Source organism: Podarcis vaucheri (genome assembly GCF_965113315.1).
Source record: "Podarcis vaucheri genome assembly, chromosome: 8".
In the NCBI taxonomy this organism is placed as follows: Eukaryota; Metazoa; Chordata; class Lepidosauria; order Squamata; family Lacertidae; genus Podarcis; species Podarcis vaucheri.
This window is the reverse complement of record NC_138766.1, coordinates 63,859,771-63,873,098: the sequence shown is the minus strand read 5'-3', so window position 1 is coordinate 63,873,098 and position 13,328 is coordinate 63,859,771. Positions and strand designations below refer to the sequence as shown.

The window sequence follows — 13,328 nt, the reverse complement described above, 5'->3', positions numbered from 1 at the left end:
GAAAAACAACAACACACGCCTTGGAAGCCGTTTTACTTCTGAGGCATGTTCAAATATGGAAGCAATTACTTTCGGGTTTTCGGTGTTCGGGTTCCGAAACGTTGTGCTACCGAGATGCTCGAAAACCAAGGTTCCGCTGTATAGGGAAGTTTTAATGTTTAATGTTTTATTATGTTTTTATATATGTTGGAAGTCACCCAGAGTGGCTGGGGGAACATAGTTAGATGGCTGAGGAACTATATATATATATATATATCTGCATAAAGGTAAAGGGACCCCTGACCATTAGGTCCAGTTGTAGCCGACTCTGGGGTTGCAATGCTCATCTCGCTTTATTGGCCGAGGGAGCTGGCGTACAGGTTCTGGGTCATGCGGCCAGCATTACTAAGCCACTTCTGGCGAACCGGAGTAGCGCACGGAAAAGCAGTTTACCTTCCCTCCGGAGCAGTACCTATTTATCTACTTGCACTTTGACGTGCTTTCAAACTGCTAGGTTGGCAGGAGCAGGGACCAAACAACAGGAGCTCACCCCATCGCGGGGATTCAAACCGCCAACCTTCCGATCAGCAAGCCCAAGGCTCTGTGGTTTAACCCACAGCGCCACCCGCGTCCCTATATATAGGCATAGGACATCCCTATTTTCATCGGAGAAATGTTGGAGGGTATGGTTCCAGTGCTGCTGGATGTCCAAGTGTGAGCAGACCTGGCCTACCCACAGGAATGTCTGCTTGCGCAGTCCCGTAGGGTACAATCATGCACATAGCTAGTCCAAAGTCAATCCAGCTGAGTTTAGTGGGGCTTACTCCAAGTATGCATGCTTAGAATTGCAGCCTTAGCAAACTGACATAATGTACTCAGAACCTCATTTGTCCCCAGGAATCACCTGATCCTTCTCTCTCTATGGCCTCTGCCCATGGCTGAAATGGAGACTGGAAGCTCTTTGCAGAAAGAAAACACCCATTTTGCTTATGCTGCTATTTATTTATTTCGTAAGGTTTAAGGGACGTAGGTGGCGCTGTGGGTTAAACCACAGAGCCTAGGACTTGCCGATCAGAAGGTCGGCAGTTCGAATCCCTGCGATAGGGTGAGCTCCCGTTGCTCAGTCCCTGCTCCTGCCAACCTAGCAGTTCGAAAGCACGTCAAAGTGCAAGTAGATAAATAGGTACCGCTCCGGCGGGAAGGTAAATGGCGTTTCCATGCACTGGTCTGTTTCGCCAGAAGCGGCTTAGTCATGCTGGCCACCTGACCCAGAAGCTGTACGCCGGCTCCCTCGGCCAATAAAGCAAGATGGGCGCCGCAACCCCAGAGTCACCATAGGCGCCGACTCCATGGGGCCTGAGGGGGCCCGAGCCCCCTCAAAAATTCGTTTGGGGGGGCTCTGCCCCCCAATAATCTCGGGCGCCCCTCCAGCAGAGCGCCGCCGCCGAGCACGAGCCGGGGGGGATGGGGGCGCGGTGCAAGCGGGCTCTACCCGGGGCAGCAAGCGCAGAGTGGCATCCCTGCTCCCCGGCGCGCCTCCCTCGTCCTGCAAGGCGCCGTGATGCCGAAACACTCCGGCTGCGCAACAGGCGCTCACTTCCGGGGAGGGAGCCCTGATCTCCCCGCCTCCCTGTTCCGCGGGGCGGGCGGCCCCCGCCGAGGCGCCTCTTGGCGCGGAGACAACGACAAGCAGCCCCCGTCCCGCGGAGTTTGCTTGGCCAAGGGGCCAGGGCAGCCGTGCAGGTTGCAGCAACCCTCCTTCCCCAAAAGGGCAGCCCTCTTGCTTTGTTTGCATCTCTCGCTGCGCCTGGGAATGCCGCCGCGTAGTGGCGGCGCGGCGGCAGCAGTGGTTGGCCAATTAGCTAAAGTGGTACCTCAGGTTAAGAACAGTTTCAGGTTAAGAACGGACTTCCAGAGCAAATTAAGTTCTTAACCCAAGGTACCACTGTATTGGGATTTTGCTGGGAGTTAGGCAAGGTTTTTAAACCAATGATTTAGCAGACAGATACAAATCCAGAAGTTTCTTTCCACTTTGTCGAAAAGGCTCAGAGGAGCACAGATGAAGTCAACAGGTAACAGAAAGAGACCACTTAGGCTTCTGGTCTCCAGAGTTATTAGCCACCTTTTAGAAGACTAGGTATCATTATTTTGCATTGTTCAATGGTTGCTTAATTTTGTAAAGTAGGTTTTTAATGGCTGGAAAAGGAAGTTTCACAAATGGAGTGTCAGAATTAGAAGGTCCCATCCCTGTAAGCAGGGGTGTACCTAGGGATTGACCCCTGCTAAGGGCCCAGGCCTGGTGTGGGGAGCAAAAATGGTGTCTTTCTATTCTGGCTCCTTGCACCAGTGCTGTGAGGTCTCCTCCCCAGTTGGCTGTCGGTACTGTTAGCACCTGGCCCATGGTGCAAGGGAGCCTAGGTTTGTTTCTGCCTGTAAGGTACTACAGTGGTACTTCGGGTTAAGTACTTAATTCATTCCGGAGGTCACCCAGCAGCTGCATGTGGAGGAGCGGAGACGCGAACCCAGTTCCCCAGATTACGAGACTAAGGCTCTTAACCACTACACCATGCTGGTACCATGGGTTAAGTACTTAATTCATTCCGGAGGTCCGTTCTTAACCTGAAACAGTTCTTTACCTGAAGCACCACTTTAGCTAATGGGGCCTCCTGCTGCCGCCGCGCCGCCAGAGTACGATTTCTGTTCTCATCCTGAGGCAAAGTTCTTAACCCGAGGTACTATTTCTGGGTTAGTGGAGTCTGTAACCTGAAGCGTATGTAACCTGAGGTACCACTGTACCTCAATTCTACAAGGATACTCAGAGTAAGGCCTCAGTTGAAAATCTCAATAATACAACAGATTTTATGTGGGAGCATGCTGTCCTTCAGAGTAGTCTTTGTTTTTAATTCTATTATGTATTTTGTAGGTTTTTTATGTTGTAATTTTATTTTGGGAACTGCCCTGAGATCTATGGGTATAGGGGACGGTATACAAATGTTAATAATAATAATAATAATAATAATAATAATAATAATAATAATAATAATAGAGATGGACAGGCATCAGCAAGCACACTTTCCACACTCGCCATAGAGAGCTTCATTCTCACAATTGTTTCATAATTCCTTGTCAAACCTCCTCCAATAATCTTCTTGAAGGCCTTTTGTGGCAAATCCTATTCAACTTCTCATTGCTGCCATGTTTACTTGACAGTGAATGTACATGATTTCAGTTTGGCTTCCTTCCAAATTAATAGGGTTAGGATGGCAGCCCATAATTGCAACTTTAAGATTTCAGAGTCCTTATTTCATTGTGGGCAAAAATGCATGCACAAATAATCAGCTCTTTAATTTGGAGGGTGAAAATGAAAAAGCAGTGCAGAACAGACATTCCCATGGAACCAATTGGTTGTTAATCCATCCCATAGATTCTCAGTGGGACAGAGAAACAGAATTAATAATAGCATTTCTTCAGTGGGTTTCATGCAACACTAAATCTACTGAAGAGGATTCTGTGAGGATGCGTAAGAGAGGTTTTGTAATTCGGCACTTTGATACATTGAAAAGTGCTGCAAAAATGTAAATAAATAAATAAATAAATAAATAAATCTCAGCTGGCCATGTTATGCCTGAATGGAGTCTTTGGGAAAATTGATTTGGGAATCCAATCCCCAAATCTGTTTTATTTACATTTATTTATTACAGTTATGTATATGCATAGATCCTATTTTTTGCACCTTCATTATTTACCCTGTTTCCAGATGTGTCCAAGATTCAGAATATGTCAATATGGGGAAAACCCACCCACCAAATATTTCCTGATTTCTTCATGCGCTTTCTACTGTGGCCTCGTGGTGGCAGAGTAGGCTAAGAAATTGCATTCACGTGGGTAGATTTAGGACTGAACATCTGTATGTGTGGCAGCAAACATAAGCTATTAGACTGAAGATTCCTTTGTCTGCAGTCCAGCTTCCCTGGTTCTTTTTGATGCTCTGACTTTCTCTCATTAGATTGGTAACAATGTCACCTCTTCATAGGAGACAATGGATAAATCCAGGAATTTGATACTGCAGTGATTTGGAAGCAGCAGACCCCAAAGAAAGTAGAAAGAAAGAAAGAAAGAAAGAAAGAAAGAGAGAGAGAGAGAGAGAGAGAGAGAGAGAGAGAGAGAAGTTTATACTCTTTCGCTCAAGTCTTGGGACACACGCGCACACACTGTGTGTGTGTGTGTGTTCACACACCCTGTAGATGCTTTCAAGTACGGTAGTATAGATGCCATGTTTCAGATGGGTGAGAGACAAGTCTGAATAATATTATGCCCATATCACAGGGAGTAATGAGGTGAAGCAGGAAGAGTGAGAAATGTACTATAACCCTGCCATTAATGTAATGTAACAATCTGCTGCTAACATCTGCATATGGCAGAATAGGAAGAGGCTGAGTGAGAGTGGCTGCAATATCGTCTTTTCTTACAGGGTTACAGAACCACCCTGCATTATGCTCTCCGAGGTTGCACCCCCGCATTAGGCTTCCTGCATTTTCGACAGGGGTGAAGGCTGATAAATAGGAGCTCTCTAATAAAGGCTTCAATTACTGCCACCAAAATACTACATCACAGACACATGTCTTTACTGGAGTACTACATGCAGATAGATAATAGATAGATAGATAGATAGATAGATAGATAGATAGATAGATAGATTAGATAAGGATTTTACAAAGAATATGCAGATGTTTCAAGTGACATCATTTGACTATCTTGGCACATGTATCTAAATTACTTGAAATCAGACAGTTATGTTGGAAATAGTGCAGCAAAACGAATCCATCGCCTTTGCAAAGAGATCTATCTACTTAGGCACCAACGTTAGGGTTCATACCTGGTCTTGGGCCACAGAGACAGCAAGGATCCTGCTGGGGCATAGCGTTTTCCACCCTGCTAACCACCAAATTCCCTGGCTGGGGTGGTTTCTGAGCTTGTGTTGGAGAACCTCAGGACTATTGTTTTGGGAGACTTCAATGTCTATGCCAGGAAGGGCCTGCTTGGGACTTTATGGCTGCCATGAGGATGCCTCAGTAGATCATCAGCACATGACATTTGTTTTCTGCCACTGGGGAAATGAGGTATTGTTAAGCACAAACTCTTTCCTTCTTGGGTTTGGATTGACAGTGGAAATCCTTCCCTGAAGGGTGGGAGACAAATTAATTTGTCTGCCCCCCAGGGGCACCTATGGGATCCAATGGATTGCTGAATACTCTGGGGAACTTTCTGGTTGACAGATTCTGTCAAAGCTTTGATCTCACTATGGAATGATGAGAGTAGGGAGGGTGATTGACTCAAATTCTCCCTGGTACCCTCTCCAGTGCTGCAGAGCCTATAAGGCTCCCTGGTTCTCAGACGGTCTACAGGCAATTAAGCAGCTCAGATGATGGCTGGAGTGCAAATGGGCCAAGTCACACAGTGAATGTGGTCAAGCACAAGCAAGACGATAACATTGTGCTTACTATGTGGCAGGTAAAGAGCACAATGGAAGCATGTTTGGAAGGAAGTTGTTTGGAAACCTTTGCTTACCTGCTGTGCCACCTATTTCTTCTTCTTCTTCTTCTTCTTCTTCTTCTTCTTCTTCTTCTTCTTCTTCTGCTTCGCTAAAGACTTTGAGGTTCTACTCAAATCTTGATGCCACAGTATCTCATCTGGGAAGGTGTCCAGCACACAGTCTAGTCAAGTTTCTTCTTTGGATCAGTTTCAGTGGTTGCAAACAGTCAAGCCACATGTTCTCCCAATCCTTTTCCTGGTTCCTATTGGCTTGAAAAAGGCAGTGGTGCAGTCTTTCCTGAAGAGTGATGACATTAGGACCCCTGAACAGTTTGAGACCTTGATGCTTGAGACCCGTATATTCCTGCCCAAGAATTAAGATTCGCTGGAGAGGTTCACCTCCGCATTTCACCTATGGGAGATGTGCATCTTCTTGTGCAACAAATTTTTGCTGGCGCAAAACATTTTGCCAGTGGAAGAAGACATACATCTAAGGGTCTTGAACTTAGTACTCCATTGGATGCAACCTCGAGCTCTCTTTAAAGTACCACACAGAATATGGGAACAAAATGATAAAATATAAAGCACTTCATTAAAAGGTTGCAAAAATATAGGTCAAGATAATGAGGCCCACACAGAAGCACAGTAGTTGCATAAAAGCAACCATTTATTAGAGCAGTTAAATTTGGACCACAGTCACCATTTATCTCAGCGCTGTTCCTGAATGGGCAAGCACCACGCTGAATGTTAATTATTAAAATGGGCACCATATGCATATTTTCTTTTTAAAAAAGAAACAGCAACAGCCAAGAACCACTCACCTGATTGGAAAGAATCACTCTGTTTTAGAATAGTGAAGTGAATGGTTGTCTTAACCTAGCTCTTTTTGCCAGTTTGTAGTTTTTGACTTAGGGATGATGAGAATACATCTCGGTTCCAATATATATTTAGGGCACTGTTTAAATGTGAAGAATATTTCAAACAAGGGTTATTGTGATTCAGTGAAATAAAACAAGAGCTAAATATGCTGAAAAAATAACATCCAAATCTAGATCTATGAGGCCCTGTGTCAGATGTAATAGAGGGGAAATGGTTTTGTTTATGGTTTGCTTTCTTATTCCAGGTGGCCAGAAAGGTCCCATCTCATTAGATTGTAAAATGAGTATTTTTATATACAGCAGGCATTCTGTTCCATTCAATCCCTAGGCATTTTGCACAAATGACAGTAAAGGGAGTGGCTATTGGTCCATTTCCATACAAATCTTGTATTGGCTGATATTCACTCAACTCATATAAAACTCTTTAAAAACAGGATAGTGAATGTGAAATGTTCAATCAAAACATGCATAGAGTCTTTCTCCTAATGCCCCCAACTGCATTACTTCTCAGTCATTTGAATCTGAAAACAGACGGGAGTGCTCTGAAAAACACATATTTCATTCCCTGTAACTGAAGGGTAATACAGGTAGAGATACAGCAGAAGAGGGGTGGGTGGGGGAAGGGGGTAAGCCATCTCAGCCCGCTTTCAGAAGAAAGCCTCTTTTAATTCATTCCATTTCAATTTTGCATCGGTGCTGCCTTCCCTTTAGCCAAATTAATTTTGCCATGCTTTTGCAAGGAAATAATGTCACACTGAAATCCAGGCAGTCCCTCCTTATCAGTCAACAACTGTCCCCAGACAAAGCATTTTAATTTTGAAAAAAAAGGGGGGGCGTGAGACGCAGTGGGATTGGAGCAGCAATACATTTTCATTGACAGCCAGGCAGCAAACAACCTGCGTTCTATAATACCTTTCCTAGAGTGGTGGGGATCATTTTTGTGTGTGTGTGGTAGGCAGAGAGGGATTGGTTTATAGATGCTGCTTCCTGTCTCCCATAGCTGAATTTTTATATATCTCCTCCCTCCAGGGGTGGTTTTTTTGTGCTTTGTTTAAAGAGCTTCTATGATAATTTAAAACTCATTATTTTTGCAGGTTCCTTGTCTTTATGGAGCGGTTCCTTGTTTGCTGTGTGCCTGTTGTCCAAGCAGCAGGAATGCCATTGTAACCAGAGTGGCAAGCTCAGCCTCCCTGCGGTGTCCCTCTTTAATTGCCTTTATTAGGTTTGTCCCTAAGTGAGGGAAGGCTCCAGCTAGGGATTCAAATATGAGAGGGCACAATGGTTTTATATATATCCTGCAACGAGAAGTCCATTTAAATGTTTTCTTTTTTTCCTTTTAAACGAAGCCATAAAATCAACCAGAAATGATTTTAGTTACCTGTGAAATATTCAGAATAAACAGGATTACTCAAATGGTTCCAGCGCTATAACTTCCATCCAGATTAGCATAGCTGTGGAAAGGGGCGGGGAGCAGAAATCTGCGTTAAATCTAAAGTTGCAGCAGGACAAATGCCTGCCTGCTTTGTAAGGACGCATTAAATATATGTGCTTCTTAAAAAAATGAGTTCATTTTACTATGAAGTGAATCTCTTACTGCGAATAGCTGAATATACAGCACTTGAAAATGTATAATTGTGACGGAAGTAATATCATGGAGTCTTTCGCACCTTAAAGATGAGAAAACATATTATGACATAAGCTTTCGTAGACCATAGTTCACTTCACCAGATGTATCTGATAAAATGGACTGTGATCCATGAAATCTTATGCCATGACAATTTTTCTAGTGTTTAAGGTACTACAAAGTACTTAGTTTTTGCCAAAACATCCTAAGGCTGTGTACACACTCCTGCTTACTCTGCATAGAGTGAGCTTCCACCACTGGTTTGGGAAGCAGTAAACACACGGCATTAGCCAGTCTGTCTCTATCCTGTCCCTATCCTGAGGCTTCTCATGAAATACTGTGTTTTGATGCATTTTCCTCCAAACCACTTAGGATCTGAACTGCAAAAAGAATGACCTAACTACATTTTAAGCTGGTAATGTGTACACTGCCTAATATGGCTATCTTCCTGGAAATGAATAAAATTAAACCTGTCATGTGGAATTACATACCAATTACAGTCATACCTCGGGTTACAGACGCTTCAGGTTGCATTTTTTCGGGTTGCGGACCGCCAAAACCCGGAAGTACCGGAACAGGTTACTTCCAGGTTTCAGTGGTTGCGCATGCGCAGAAGCGCTGAATTGCAACCTGCGCATGCGCAGACGTGCTGCTTCAGGTTGTGGACACTGTGGGTTGTGAACGTGCATCCCGGATGGATCACGTTCGCAAGCCGAGCATCCACTGTACATACCAAGACCTTTGATTCCAAAGGAAATAGGGAATAGTGGTAGACTAATAGTGGGATGCAACAGAGGCAGTATGCTGGTTGGGAAGCAGAGGAGGAGCAGTTAGGAAGTTTGATGGATTTTGTTTCTTGAACGACAAGCTCCACTGGCAGATGTTTCAGAGAAACAGCAAGAAATGTTCCCATCTCTACAGCAGGGGGGCTTACAACTATCCCCATTCCCAGCTAGCATGGCCAATGGTGACAAGTGATGGGAGTACCAGGGTATCAACATCTGTATGGTATCAGTTACAGATAGGTAGCCGTGTTGGTCTGCCATAGTCAAAATAAAAAAATTCCTTCCAGTAGCACCTTAAAGACCAACTAAGTTAGTTCTTGGTATGAGCTTTTGTGTGCATGCACACGAAAGCTCATACCAAGAACTAACTTAGTTGGTCTTTAAGGTGCTACTGGAAGGAATTTTTGTATGGTATCAGGTTGCCTATGCCTGCTTTAATGCTTCTTAACACAGGGCTTGCCTGTACTTCTATATTTGCTTAAATTGTTAAGAAGCTGTTAAAGGTGAGCTGGAAGCCGAGTGACCAAGCCAAGGGGGTTCAGGCTGAGGAATTCATGGAAACACACCAGAACCAGGAATGCTTTGTTGCTCAGGCATGATCCTAGTTCCAACAGGCAGCCTTTTATAGCCTTGTCTGGCCAGTTTGGGTGAGCAGGGCTTGTCCACAGCAATATATTTCGCTGCCAGCAAGATGTTCTATGCTAATTCTGATAGCTATATGGCTCACCTTGCAACTCTGGGGTGAATGCAAGATTCCATGTGAATTCCAAGGACAGCAGTGGCCATAATTACCAAGTGGGAAACCCCTGATAGTAGCCACCACCAAGCTGGTGCCTTCCATATGTTTTGGACTTCAACTCCCATCAGCCTCTGCCAGCATCTGCTGGCTGGGCTGTTGGGAGTTGTAGACCAAACCACCTGGAAGGCAACGATGTGATGATAGCTGCTGTAGAGGAACAGTCAGCACAAAGACACATATGCTTGGTCCACTTATGCCAATAGTCATCAATGTTTTATCTTCCACATCCTTATCTGGCCCTTTTGCCGCATTCTGATCCAATGTTATTACATTTAAAATCAATGTAAAACATGCATTTGGTTCAAATATCCATAGTTTTGAAAACAGCAACGGAGCTGGAAAACATTAGATTCTACATATCTATGGGGTTACAAAATACAAAATATTACATTTGAGAAGACTTAACTCAATAAATTCCTATGATTCAGTGAATTCCTAAGATTATCAGATTCCAACTAATCTGATAGTTCCCTCCTCAAAGAACTTTGTATTGGCATTGAGATGAAATAATTCAATTGGACACCCATCATGGGTTGTGCTGTGACCGTTAACTTTAGAAAGATGGGGGCTATAGAAGGAATGTACATAAAATCAGGAGCTGATTCAAGCCAACATAAATCCCCCCTAATTCTAACCAAATAATCTACAAGCTACATTCTTATCTATTTTTTGGCATAAACTCGCACCCCCAAACATGTTAGTAAGCATTAACTGGGCAACTCAGATAGCAATTCTTGCTCCTTGCAACACACCCAGGTATGCTAAACATACGAGGGCTTGGCCTCTTTTGTTTTGGAGTAAGTAAAATAAGGGTAGTGGCCACAGTTGGAGACAGGGATGGGAAAGTTTTCAGACTTGGACTACAATTTCCATAATTTCTGACCATTGGCCATGCCGGCTGATGGGAGCTGGAAGGCCCGGCTTCTGTATCTTCTAATATTAGCATAGGTATGACTGTCGTAGACACAACAGAACATAACATTAAATGCAACGTGCACATCTCACGAGACGTACAAAAGTGTGCATGCCAAACCTTTGATCCCTTTTAGGGGGTCATGCTTTAGTAGTAGTAATTGGTGATTCCCCCCCTTCCCAGATTGATTTGAAATTGAGCTCTGCAAACCAAACTAATTCCCCAAAATGGGAAAAGCCAATTTTGCTGATTTCTCTCTAACCACTCTGGTTCTACTCCCCAAACACAATGGCACCATGAAGAGGAGAACAGCAGGGTATGTGTGGCTTCTTGCTTACCGGGAAGCAGCGGCACCTAAGTTTTGTTGAATGATGATGATGACTATGACGACGACAATGACAATGACGACGACAACAACAACAACACACACCCCTCTGCTAAAACAGTGCTCCAGGAATTAGGAACCAAGATGCTTGAGTCTATTATTATTATTATTATTGCTATTACAAACACCCAAGTCAGATATCCAATCCTTCTAGAAAAACACGGCGAAACAAAAATGTCTTCATTTGTTTCCGGGATCAACAAATAGTGGCAACCTGTTGTGTCTCAGCATGGTCTGTCACACAGAAAGCCCTGCTTCGAGTTGCTGTGGAGCATCTACCTGAGATTGTAGGAACCAAGGACAGATGTCCTCACAGATGGCAGTGACCTACTGGATATGTAAGAGATAATGTATAGGGCCTTATATGTTAACAAACCTTGTTCAGTAGCAGATTGACAGCTATTGCGGATCCCATAGGTTCCCAATTGTGCAATGGAACTGGCCCCTGCCCCCAGGCATGCCAAAATCTATTCTGGGTTTCCCCTACCCCTCTGAAGCACAGGACATGTGTGGAAAGACAGAGTAGATGGGTTCCTTATACAGTATTGTAGGAGCAAGTTGGCTGGATACCACCTAAGGAGGGGTGTGTGTGTGTGTTGGTGGCAGTGGGCCCTAGTTACAGCCTCAAGGGTAGCCCCACATAGAGTGCATCACAGTAATGAAGGCTTGAGGTTATGAATGTATGGACAATTGCAATCAAGCTATTCTGATCCAGAAACAGCTGTACTGCCTTACTAGGCGAAGCTGGGAAAAGTGATGCAGTGAAAACTCCCTGTACCAGGCCCCTAGCAACTGGTGCTGCTGTTGCAACAATGAAGGCACTAATGATGAATATGGAGGCACTAGAGCTTGGTAATAATCTGAGATTTACTCTCAGAAACCTGGCGCTGCCTTTAAAATCCATCTAGACAATATGAGCTGGACAGGCACACATCTTTGGTGATGAAATGACATGAAGGTCTTTTAACCATTATGTGCTGGCTGGGGGTCCATGATAAAGTCTGCTCTTCGTTTGGAGTCCAGTAATTAATAGCAGCGTATACAACATCCCAATTCATATATTAAATAGGAATGTTGCAAGTATGCAAATTGTAATATGTTGCAAACCTAATTTGCTGCATGCACAAACAGCGATTTTGTACCGGTGCTATTCTAGCATATTACAATCTCCACGAAATAATTGGTAATGTTTGCAATAGGCCAAATTGCCTGATCCAGCCCAGAAACTGTAGATCACCGAAGTGTCAGCAGTTCACAACATTTTCAGCTCTCCAGCAGGTGGCAGCAACCCCCAATAGATCAAGCCCTATCCTGCTATAGAAACAAGCACAACTTTCTCCCTGTCTCCTGCCCTCATCTGCAACAATCACCAACCAGATGCATGTCGGTTTTAAAGTTGGACACCAGAGACCAGATTAGCTTTTAAAGCCTCCAAAATTATGTTACAGAAAGGAAGTTGGTTTATGAAGATGAAGCAGAAGGAACCTCAGCAGGCAAGCCGTACCCTTGTCTGGCAATAGGTGGGACAATCTAAAGAGTTACAGTATTTAAATTAATTTAAATTAATCTTTGGAAGGTAAATATTCTAGGAAAACGCAAGGGCTGCTATATCCATATTGTTTCCTCTCCTGGTTGTTCAGGCTCTGCCATCGCACGCATGTAGCATTATTTTAATTTCTGCACCTTTTTAAAGTATGAAGAGTTCACCATCTCTTAATTTACTATTGTACAGAAGAACTGTGAAGTAATTTACTGGGAGCCAAAGTGGATCAGTGTCAATTCAGAGCAGGTATTATCTCTAAGAATCCTGGTTCCAGCCTCCCCTTTGTCACAGTAGTGGCCTTTCTTATTCTCAACTCTGTGACACATTTTGTATAGCATTTTGCAAACAGTGTGGGCAACTATATTGAATCAGACCATTGTTCCATCCAGTCCAGCATGACCTACTTCAGCAGTAGCTCTCTAGCTGGGGCAGAGGTAACAGTCATGATGCCCTTCAGATGTTCTTGGACAACTTCCATCAACCTTTAGTTTTGGCCATGCTGACTTGGGGCTGATGGGAGTTAGGTGCCTTCAAGATGTGACTGGGCTCTATTTGGCAACCTCTGAATTAGCCAGAGGTCTTTCCTAGCCCTGCTGCACTAAGGAGTGCGTTCCACCATCAGCCACAGCCCTCCTCTTGAACAGAGGCCAAGAGATGTGTCTAAAGACATACAGTAAATGAAAGACTAATGAGGAATTTCTGCAATGTGTGTACAGCTGCAGTCTGCTATGCTGTCTACTGAACCCCATGGTGAATCAGGGTTTTGCCTGTGCCTGTCTTAATATTTAACATCTGTGTAATAATTAGAGTTGCTAACTAGAAATTAAGCCAATGGAATTTCCTCCCAGTAGTTATCTCCACATTAGGAAACTCTTCAGCTGCTTAACGTT

The 13,328-nt window shown here is 44.1% G+C and overlaps 1 long non-coding RNA gene across 2 annotated transcripts in view; it reads left to right on the top strand.

The window, feature by feature from the left end:
* Positions 1–13,328, top strand: part of LOC309538523 — a 65,953-nt gene that overhangs the window by 19,740 nt on the left and 32,885 nt on the right. The window contains exon 3 of one of the 2 annotated variants that reach the window (XR_014222271.1): positions 7,484–8,415. The exons of the other annotated variant lie outside the window; for it this stretch is intronic. This is a non-coding gene — a long non-coding RNA (uncharacterized lncRNA). Of the gene's footprint in view, positions 1–7,483; positions 8,416–13,328 lie in introns of those variants that run through there. 2 annotated transcript variants of the gene reach the window in all.